This window comes from Lemur catta, chromosome 20, assembly GCF_020740605.2.
Source record: "Lemur catta isolate mLemCat1 chromosome 20, mLemCat1.pri, whole genome shotgun sequence".
NCBI lineage: Eukaryota > Metazoa > Chordata > Mammalia > Primates > Lemuridae > Lemur > Lemur catta.
This window is the reverse complement of record NC_059147.1, coordinates 835,378-848,013: the sequence shown is the minus strand read 5'-3', so window position 1 is coordinate 848,013 and position 12,636 is coordinate 835,378.

The window sequence follows — 12,636 nt, the reverse complement described above, 5'->3', positions numbered from 1 at the left end:
ATCACTATCCTAGGGCTGATGCTAACCCTAACCCTAACACTATCCTAGGCCTGATGCTAACCCTAACCCTAACGCTAACACTATCCAAGGCTGATGCTAACCCTAACCCTAACACTATCCTTGGGCTCATGCTAACCCTAACCCTAACCCTAACACTATCCTAGGGCTGATGCTAACCCTAACCCTAACACTATCCTAGGCCTGATGATAACCCTAACCCTAACCCTAACACTATCCTAGGGCTGATGCTAACCCTAACCCTAACACTATCCTAGGGCTGATGCTAACCCTAACCCTAACCCTAACACTATCCTAGGGCTGATGCTAACCCTAACGCTAACCCTAAAACTATCCTTGAACTGATGCTAACCCTAACCCTAACCCTAACACTATCCTAGGCCTGATGATAACCCTAACCCTAACCCTAACACTATCCTAGGGTTTATGTTAACCCTAACCCTAACACTATCCTAGGGCTGATGCTAACCCTAACCCTACCACTATCCTGGGCCTGATGCTAACCATAACCCTAACACTAACACTGTCCTAGGGCTGATGCTAACCCTAACCCTAACACTATCCTAGGGCTTATGCTAACCCTCACCCTAACCCTAACACTATCTTGGGCTGATGTTAACCCTAACCCTAACATTATCCTAGGGCCGATGCTAACCCTAACCCTAACCCTGACACTATCCTAGGGCTGATGCTAACCCTAACACTAACACTATCCTAGGGCTGATGCTAACCCTAACCCTAACCCTAACACTCTCCAAGGGCTGAGGCTAACCCTAACCCTAACCCTAACAGTATCCTAGGGCTGATGCTAACCCTAACCCTAACTCCAACACTATCTTAGGGCTGAGGCTAACCCTAACCCTAACACTATCCTACGGCTGATGATAACCCTAACCCTAACACTAACACTATCCTAGGGCTGATGCTAACCCTAACCCTAACACTATCCTAGGCCTGATGCTAACCCTAACCCTAACCCTAACACTATCCTAGGGCTGATGCTAACCCTAACCCTAACACTATCCTAGGGCTGATGCTAACCCTAAACCTAACCCTAACACTATCCTAGGGCTGATGCTAACCCTAACCCTAGATCTAACACTATCGTAGGGCCGAGGCTAACCATAACCCAAACACTATCCTACGGCTGATGCTAACCCTAACCCTAACCCTAACACTATCCTAAGGCTAATGCTAAACCTAACACTAACACTATCCTGGGCCTGGTGCTAACCCTAACCCTAACCCTAACACTATCCTACGGCTGATGCTAACCCTAACCCTAATACTATCCTAGGGCTGATGCTAACCCTAACCCTAACCCTAACACTATCCTAGGGCTGATGCTAACCCTAACCCTAACCCTAACACTAGCATAGGGCTGATGCTAACCCTGACCCTAACACTATCCTAGGCCTGATGCTAACCCTAACCCTAACACTTACACTATCCTAGGGCTGATGCTAACCCTAACCCTAACCCTAACACTATCCTAGGTCTGATGCTAACCCTAAACCTAACACTATCCTACGGCTGATGCTAACCCTAACCCTAACCCTAACACTATCCTAGGGCTGATGCTAACCCTAACCCTAACACGATCCTAGGCCTGATGCTAACCCTAACCCTAACACTATCCTAGGGCTGATGCTAACCCTAACCCTAACCCTAACACTATCCTAGGCCTGATGCTAACCCTATCACTAACCCTAACACTCTCCTAGGGCTGAGGCTAACCCTAACCCTAACACTATCCTAGGGCTGATGCTAACCCTAACCCTTACCCTAACACTATCCTAGGGTTCATGCTAACCCTAACCCTAACACTATCCTAGGGCTGATGCTAACCCTAACCCTAACCCTAACACTATCCTAGGGCTGATGCTAACCCTAACACTAACACTATCCTAGGGCTGATGCTAACCCTAACCCTAACCCTAACACTATCCTAGGGCTGATGCTAACCCTAACCCTAACCCTAACACTATCCTAGGGCTGATGCTAACCCTAACACTAACACTATCCTAGGGCTGATGCTAACCCTAACCCTAACCCTAACACTATCCTAAGTCTGATGCTAACCCTAGACCTCACACTATACTAGGCCTGATGATAACCATAACCCTAACCTTAACACTATCCTAGGGCTGATGCTAACCCTAACCCTAACCCTAACACTATCCTAGAGCTGATGCTAACCCTAACCCTAACACTATCCTAGGCCTGATGATAACCCTAAACCTAACCCTGACACTATCCTAGGGCTGATGCTAACCCTAACCCTAACACTATCCTAGGGCTGATGCTAACCCTAACCCTAACCCTAACACGATCCTAGGCCTGATGCTAACCCTATCCCTAACCCTAACACTCTCCTAGTGCTGAGGATAACCCTAACCCTCACACTATCCTAGGGCTGATGCTAACCCTTACCCTAACCCAAACACTATCCTAGGGTTGATGCTAACCCTAACCCTAACACTATCCTAGGGCTGATGCTAACCCTAACCCTAACCCTAACACTATCCTTGGGCTGATGCTAACCCTAACCCTAACACTATCCTGGGCCTGATGCTAACCCTAACCCTAACCCTAACACTATCCTAGGGCTGATGCTAACCCTAACCCTAACACTATCCTTGGGCTGATGCTAACCCTAACCCTAACCCTAACAATATCCTAGGGCAGATGCTAACCCTAACGCTAACCCTAACACTATCCTTGAACTGATGCTAACCCTAACCCTAACCCTAACACTATCCTAACCCTGATGATAACCCTAACCCTAACCCTAACACTATCCTAGGCCTGATGATAACCCTAACCCTAACCCTGACACTATCCTAGGGCTGATGCTAACCCTAACCCTAACACTATCCTAGGGCTGATGCTAACCGTAACCCTAACCCTAACACTATCCTAGGCCTGATGCTAACCCTATCCCTAACCCTAACACTCTCCTAGGGCTGAGGCTAACCCTAACCCTAACACTATCCTAGGGCTAATGCTAACCCTAACCCTAACCCAAACACTATCCTAGGGTTGATGCTAACCCTAACCATAACACTATCCTAGGGCTGATGCTAACCCTAACCCTAACCCTAACACTATCCTTGGGCTGATGCTAACCCTAACCCTAACACTATCCTGGGCCTGATGCTAACCCTAACCCTAACCCTAACACTATCCTAGGGCTGATGCTAACCCTAACCCTAACACTATCCTTGGGCTGATGCTAACCCTAACCCTAACCCTAACAATATCCTAGGGCAGATGCTAACCATAACCCTAACCCTAACACTATCCTTGGGCTGATGCTAACCCTAACCTTAACACTATCCTGGGCCTGATGCTAACCCTAACCCTAACCCTAACACTATCCTAGGGCTGATGCTAACCCTAACCCTAACACTATCCTTGGGCTGATGCTAACCCTAACCCTAAGCCTAACATTATCCTAGGGCAGATGCTAACCCTAACGCTAACCCTAACACTATCCTTGAACTGATGCTAACCCTAACCCTAACCCTAACACTATCCTAGCCCTGATGATAACCCTAACCCTAACCCTAACACTATCCTAGGGTTTATGTTAACCCTAACCCTAACACTATCCTAGGGCTGATGCTAACCCTAACCCTAACCCTAACACTATCCTAGGGCGGATGCTAACCCTAACCCTAACCCTAACACTATCCTAGGGCTGATGCTAACCCTAACACTAACACTATCCTAGGGCTGATGCTAACCCTAACCCTAACCCTAACATTATCCTAAGGCTGATGCTAACCCTAACCCTAACTCTAACACTATCTTAGGGCTTAGGCTAACCCTAACACTAACACTATCCTAGGGCTGATGCTAACCCTAACCCTAACCCTAACACTATCCTAGGGCTGATGCTAACCCTAACTCTAACACTATCCTAGGGCTGATGCTAACCCTAACCCTAACCCTAACACTCTCCAAGGGCTGATGCTAACCCTAACCCTAACCCTAACACTATCCTAGGGCTGATGCTAACCCTAACCCTAACTCTAACACTATCTTAGGGCTGAGGCTAACCCTAACCCAAACACTATCCTACGGCAGATGATAACCCTAACCCTAACCCTAACACTATCCTAGGGCTGATGCTAACCCTAACCCTAACTCTATCCTAGGCCTGATGCTAACCCTAACCCTAACCCTAACACTATCCTAGGGCTGATGCTAACCCTAACCCTAACACTATCCTAGGGCTGATGCTAACCCTAAACCTAACTCTAACACTATCCTAGGGCTGATGCTAACCCTAACCCTAACACTATCCTAGGCCTGATGATAACCCTAACCCTAACCCTAACACTATCCTAGGGCTGATGCTAACCCTAACCCTAACATTATCCTAGGGCTGATGCTAACCCTAACCCTAACCCTAACACTATCCTAAGTCTGATGCTAACCCTAGACCTCACACTATACTAGGCCTGATGATAACCATAACCCTAACCTTAACACTATCCTAGGGCTGATGCTAACCCTAACCCTAACCCTAACACTATCCTAGAGCTGATGCTAACCCTAACCCTAACACTATCCTAGGCCTGATGATAATCCTAACCCTAACCCTGACACTATCGTAGGGCTGATGCTAACCCTAACGCTAACACTATCCTAGGGCTGATGCTAACCCTAACCCTAACCCTAACACTATCCTAGGACTGATGCTAACCCTATCCCTAACCCTAACACTCTCCTAGGGCTGAGGCTAACCCTAACCCTAACACTATCCTAGGGCTGATGCTAACCCTAACCCTAACCCAAACACTATCCTAGGGTTGATGCTAACCCTAACCCTAACACTATCCTAGGGCTGATGCTAACCCTAACCTAACCCTAACACTATCCTTGGGCTGATGCTAACCCTAACCCTAACACTATCCTGGGCCTGATGATAACCCTAACCCTGACCCTAACACTATCCTAGGGCTGATGCTAACCCTAACCCTAACACTATCCTTGGGCTGATGCTAACCCTAACCCTAACCCTAACAATATCCTAGGGCAGATGCTAACCCTAACACTAACCCTAACACTATCCTTGAACTGATGCTAACCCTAACCCTAACCCTAACACTATCCTAGGCCTGATGATAACCCTAACCCTAACCCTAACACTATCCTAGGCCTGATGATAACCCTAACCCTAACCCTAACACTCTCCTAGGGCTGAGGCTAACCCTAACCCTAACACTATCCTAGGGCTGATGCTAACCCTAACCCTAACACTATCCTAGGGCTGATGCTAACCCTAACCCTAACCCTAACACTATCCTAGGCCTGATGCTAACCCTATCCCTAACCCTAACACTCTCCTAGGGCTGAGGCTAACCCTAACCCTAACACTATCCTAGGGCTGATGCTAACCCTAACCCTAACCCAAACACTATCCTAGGGTTGATGCTAACCCTAACCCTAACACTATCCTAGGGCTGATGCTAACCCTAACCCTAAACCTAACACTATCCTTGGGCTGATGCTAACCCTAACCCTAACACTATCCTGGGCCTGATGCTAACCCTAACCCTAACCCTAACACTATCCTAGGGCTGATGCTAACCCTAACCCTAACACTATCCTTGGGCTGATGCTAACCCTAACCCTAAGCCTAACATTATCCTAGGGCAGATGCTAACCCTAACGCTAACCCTAACACTATCCTTGAACTGATGCTATCCCTAACCCTAACCCTAACACTATCCTAGCCCTGATGATAACCCTAACCCTAACCCTAACACTATCCTAGGGTTTATGTTAACCCTAACCCTAACACTATCCTAGGGCTGATGCTAACCCTAACCCTAACCCTAACACTATCCCAGGGCGGATGCTAACCCTAACCCTAACCCTAACACTATCCTAGGGCTGATGCTAACCCTAACACTAACACTATCCTAGGGCTGATGCTAACCCTAACCCTAACCCTAACATTATCCTAGGGCTGATGCTAACCCTAACCCTAACTCTAACACTATCTTAGGGCTTAGGCTAACCCTAACCCTAACACTATCCTAGGGCTGATGCTAACCCTAACCCTAACCCTAACACTATCCTAGGGCTGATGCTAACCCTAACCCTAACACTATCCTAGGGCTGATGCTAACCCTAACCCTAACCCTAACACTATCCTAGGGCTGATGCTAACCCTAACCCTAACACTATCCTAGGGCTGATGCTAACCCTAACCCTAACCCTAACACTATCCTAGGGCTGATGCTAACCCTAACCCTAACACTATCCTAGGCCTGATGATAACCCTAACCCTAACCCTAACACTATCCTAGGGCTGATGCTAACCCTAACGCTAACCCTAACATTATCCCAGGGCTGATGCTAACCCTAACCCTAACACTATCCTAGGGCTGATGCTAACCCTAACCCTAACCCTAACACTATCCTAGGGCGGATGCTAACCCAACCCTAACCCTAACCCTAACACTATCCTAGAGCTGATGCTAACCCTAAACCTAACCTTGACGCTAACCCTAATATTATCCTAGGGCTGATGCTAACCCTAACCCTAACCCTAACACTATCCTAGGGCTGATGCTAACCCTAACACTAACACTATCCTAGGGCTGATGCTAACCCTAACCCTACCCCTAACACTATCCTAGGGCTGATGCTAACCCTAACCCTAACGCTAACACTATCCTAGGGCTGAGGCTAACCCTAACCCTAACACTATCCTACGGCTGATGCTAACCCTAACCCTAACCCTAACACTATCCTAAGGCTGATGGTAACCCTAACACTAACACTATCCTAAGCCTGGTGCTAACCCTAACTCTAACCCTAACACTATCCTAGGGCTGATGCTAACCCTAACCCAAATAATATCCTAGGGCTGATGCTAACAGTAACCCTAACCCTAACACTATCCTAGGGCTGATGCTAACCCTAACCCTAACCCTAACACTATCCTAGGGCTGATGCTAACCCTAAACCTAACACTATCATAGGCCTGATGATAACCCTAACCCTAACCCTAACACTATCCTAGGGCTGATGCTAACCCTAACCATAACACTATCCTAGGCCTGATGCTAACCCTAACCCTAACCCTAACACTATCCTAGGGCTGATGCTAACCCTAACCCTAACACTATCCTAGGGCTGATGCTAACCCTAACCCTAACCCTAACACTATCCTAGGGCTGATGCTAACCCTAACCCTAACACTATCATAGGCCTGATGATAACCCTAACCCTAACCCTAACACTATCGTAGGGCTGATGCTAACCCTAACCCTAACACTATCCTAGGCCTGATGCTAACCCTAACCCTAACGCTAACACTATCCTAGGGCTGATGCTAACCCTAACCCTAACACTATCCTTGGGCTCATGCTAACCCTAACCCTAACCCTAACAATATCCTAGGGCTGATGCTAACCCTAACCCTAACACTATCCTAGGCCTGATGATAACCCTAACCCTAACCCTAACACTATCCTAGGGCTGATGCAAACCCTAACCCTAACACTATCCTAGGGCTGATGCTAACCCTAACCCTAACCCTAACACTATCCTAGGGCTGATGCTAACCCTAACGCTAACCCTAAAACTATCCTTGAACTGATGCTAACCCTAACCCTAACCCTAACACTATCCTATTCCTGATGATAACCCTAACCCTAACCCTAACACTATCCTAGGGTTTATGTTAACCCTAACCCTAACACTATCCTAGGGCTGATGCTAACCCTAACCCTACCACTATCCTGGGCCTGATGCTAACTCTAACACTAACACTAACACTGTCCTAGGGCTGATGCTAACCCTAACCCTAACACTATCCTAGGGCTGATGCTAACCCTAACCCTAACCCAAACACTATCCTAGGGTTGATGCTAACCCTAACCCTAACACTATCCTAGGGCTGATGCTATCCCTAACCCTAAACCTAACACTATCCTTGGGCTGATGCTAACCCTAACCCTAACACTATCCTGGGCCTGATGCTAACCCTAACCATAACCCTAACACTATCCTAGGGCTGATGCTAACCCTAACCCTAACACTATCCTTGGGCTGATGCTAACCCTAACCCTAACCCTAACAATATCCTAGGGCAGATGCTAACCATAACCCTAACCCTAACACTATCCTTGGGCTGATGCTAACCCTAACACTAACACTATCCTGGGTCTGATGCTAACCCTAACCCTAACCCTAACACTATCCTAGGGCTGATGCTAACCCTAACCCAAACACTATCCTTGGGCTGATGCTAACCCTAACCCTAAGCCTACCATTATCCTAGGGCAGATGCTAACCCTAACGCTAACCCTAACACTATCCTTGAACTGATGCTAACCCTAACCCTAAACCTAACACTATCCTAGCCCTGATGATAACCCTAACCCTAACCTTACACTATCCTAGGGTTTATGTTAACCCTAACCCTAACACTATCCTAGGGCTGATGCTAACCCTAACCCTAACCCTAACACAATCCTAGGGCGGATGCTAACCTTAACCCTAACCCTAACACTATCCTAGGGCTGATGCTAACCCTAACACTAACACTATCCTAGGGCTGATGCTAACCCTAACCCTAACCCTAACAATATCCTAGGGCAGATGCTAACCATAACCCTAACCCTAACACTATCCTTGGGCTGATGCTAACCCTAACCCTAACACTATCCTGGGCCTGATGCTAACCCTAACCATAACCCTAACACTATCCTAGGGCTGATGCTAACCCTAACCCTAACACTATCCTTGGGCTGATGCTAACCCTAACCCTAACACTATCCTAGGGCTGATGCTAACCCTAACCCTAACACTATCCTTGGGCTGATGCTAACCCTAACCCTAACCCTAACACTATCCTAGGGCTGATGCTAACCCTAACCCTAACCCTAACACTATCCTAGGCCTGATGATAACCCTAACCCTAACCCTAACACTATCCTAGGCCTGATGATAACCCTAACCCTAACCCTAACACTATCCTAGGGCTGATGCTAACCCTAACACTAACACTATCCTAGGGCTGATGCTAACCCTAACCCTAACCCTAACACTATCCTAGGGCGGATGCTAACCCAACCCTAACCCTAACCCTAACACTATCCTAGAGCTGATGCTAACCCTAAACCTAACCGTGACGCTAACCCTAATATTATCGTAGGGCAGATGCTAACCCTAACCCTAACCCTAACACTATCCTAGGGCTGATGCTAACCCTAACACTAACACTATCCTAGGGCTGATGCTAACCCTAACCCTACCCCTAACACTATCCTAGGGCTGATGCTAACCCTAACCCTAACGCTAACACTATCCTAGGGCTGAGGCTAACCCTAACCCTAACACTATCCTACGGCTGATGCTAACCCTAACCCTAACCCTAACACTATCCTAAGCCTGATGGTAACCCTAACACTAACACTATCCTAAGCCTGGTGCTAACCCTAACTCTAACCCTAACACTATCCTAGGGCTGATGCTAACCCTAACCCTAATAATATCCTAGGGCTGATGCTAACAGTAACCCTAACCCTAACACTATCCTAGGGCTGATGCTAACCCTAACCCTAACCCTAACACTATCCTAGGGATGATGCTAACCCTAACCATAACACTATCCTAGGCCTGATGCTAACCCTAACCCTAACCCTAACACTATCCTAGGGCTGATGCTAACCCTAACCCTAACCCTAACACTATCGTAGGGCTGATGCTAACCCTAACCCTAACACTATCCTAGGGCTGATGCTAACCCTAACCCTAACACTATCCTAGGCCTGATGATAACCCTAACCCTAACCCTAACACTATCCTAGGGCTGATGCTAACCCTAACGCTAACCCTAACATTATCCCAGGGCTGATGCTAACCCTAACCCTAACACTATCCTAGGGCTGATGCTAACCCTAACCCTAACCCTAACACTATCCTAGGGCGGATGCTAACCCAACCCTAACCCTAAGCCTAACACTATCCTAGAGCTGATGCTAACCCTAAACCTAACCGTGACGCTAACCCTAATATTATCCTAGGGCTGATGCTAACCCTAACCCTAACCCTAACACTATCCTAGGGCTGATGCTAACCCTAACACTAACACTATCCTAGGGCTGATTCTAACCCTAACCCTACCCCTAACACTATCCTAGGGCTGATGCTAACCCTAACCCTAACGCTAACACTATCCTGGGGCTGAGGCTAACCCTAACCCTAACACTATCCTACGGCTGATGCTAACCCTAACCCTAACCCTAACACTATCCTAAGGCTGATGGTAACCCTAACACTAACACTATCCTAAGCCTGGTGCTAACCCTAACTATAACCCTAACACTATCCTAGGGCTGATGCTAACCCTAACCCAAATAATATCCTAGGGCTGATGCTAACAGTAACCCTAACCCTAACACTATCCTAGGGCTGATGCTAACCCTAACCCTAACCCTAACACTATCCTAGGGCTGATGCTAACCCTAACCCTAACACTATCATAGGCCTGATGATAACCCTAACCCTAACCCTAACACTATCCTAGGGCTGATGCTAACCCTAACCATAACACTATCCTAGGCCTGATGCTAACCCTAACCCTAACCCTAACACTATCCTAGGGCTGATGCTAACCCTAACACTAACACTATCCTAGGGCTGATGCTAACCCTAACCCTAACCCTAACACTATCCTAGGGCTGATGCTAACCCTAACCCTAACACTATCATAGGCCTGATGATAACCCTAACCCTAACCATAACACTATCGTAGGGCTGATGCTAACCCTAACCCTAACACTATCCTAGGCCTGATGCTAACCCTAACCCTAACGCTAACACTATCCTAGGGCTGATGCTAACCCTAACCCTAACACTATCCTTGGGCTCATGCTAACCCTAACCCTAACCCTAACAATATCCTAGGGCTGATGCTAACCCTAACCCTAACACTATCCTAGGCCTGATGATAACCCTAACCCTAACCCTAACACTATCCTAGGGCTGATGCTAACCCTAACCCTAACACTATCCTACGGCTGATGCTAACCCTAACCCTAACCCGAACACTATCCTAGGGCTGATGCTAACCCTAACGCTAACCCTAAAACTATCCTTGAACTGATGCTAACCCTAACCCTAAACATAACACTATCCTAGGCCTGATGATAACCCTAACCCTAACCCTAACACTATGCTAGGGTTTATGTTAACCCTAACCCTAACACTATCCTAGGGCTGATGCTAACCCTAACCCTACCACTATCCTGGGCCTGATGCTAACTCTAACACTAACACTAACACTGTCCTAGGGCTGATGCTAACCCTAACACTAACACTATCCTAGGACTGATGCTAACCCTAATCCTAACCCAAACACTATCCTAGGGTTGATGCTAACCCTAACCCTAACACTATCCTAGGGCTGATGCTAACCCTAACCCTAAACCTAACACTATACTTGGGCTGATGCTAACCCTAACCCTAACACTATCCTGGGCCTCATGCTAACCCTAACCATAACCCTAACACTATCCTAGGGCTGATGCTAACCCTAACCCTAACACTATCCTTGGGCTGATGCTAACCCTAACCCTAACCCTAACAATATCCTAGGGCACATGCTAACCATAACCCTAACCCTAACACTATCCTTGGGCTGATGCTAACCCTAACCCTAACACTATCCTGGGCCTGATGCTAACCCTAACCCTAACCCTAACACTATCCTAGGGCTGATGCTAACCCTAACCCAAACACTATCCTTGGGCTGATGCTAACCCTAACCCTAAGCCTACCATTATCCTAGGGCAGATGCTAACCCTAACGCTAACCCTAACACTATCCTTGAACTGATGCTAACCCTAACCCTAACCCTAACACTATCCTAGCCCTGATGATAACCCTAACCCTAACCCTAACACTATCCTAGGGTTTATGTTAACCCTAACCCTAACACTATCCTAGGGCTGACGCTAACCCTAACCCTAACCCTAACACAATCCTAGGGCGGATGCTAACCTTAACCCTAACCCTAACACTATCCTAGGGCTGATGCTAACCCTAACACTAACACTATCCTAGGGCTGATGCTAACCCTAACCCTAACCCTAACATTATTCTAGGGCTGATGCTAACCCTAACACTAACTCTAACACTATCTTAGGGCTTAGGCTAACCCTAACCCTAACACTATCCTAGGGCTGATGCTAACCCTAACCCTAACCATAACACTATCCTAGGGCTGATTCTAACCCTAACCCTAACACTATCCTAGGGCTGATGCTAACCCTAACCCTAACCCTAACACTATCCTAGGGCTGATGCTAACCCTAACCCTAACACTATCCTAGGGCTGATACTAACCCTAACCCTAACCCTAACACTATCCTAGGCCTGATGATAACCCTAACCCTAACCCTAACACTATCCTAGGGCTGATTCTAACCCTAACCCTAACACTATCCTAGGGCTGATGCTAACCCTAACCCTAACCCTAACACTATCCTAGGGCGGATGCTAACCCAACCCTAACCCTAACCCTAACACTATCCTAGAGCTGATGCTAACCCTAAACCTAACCGTGACGCTAACCCTAATATTATC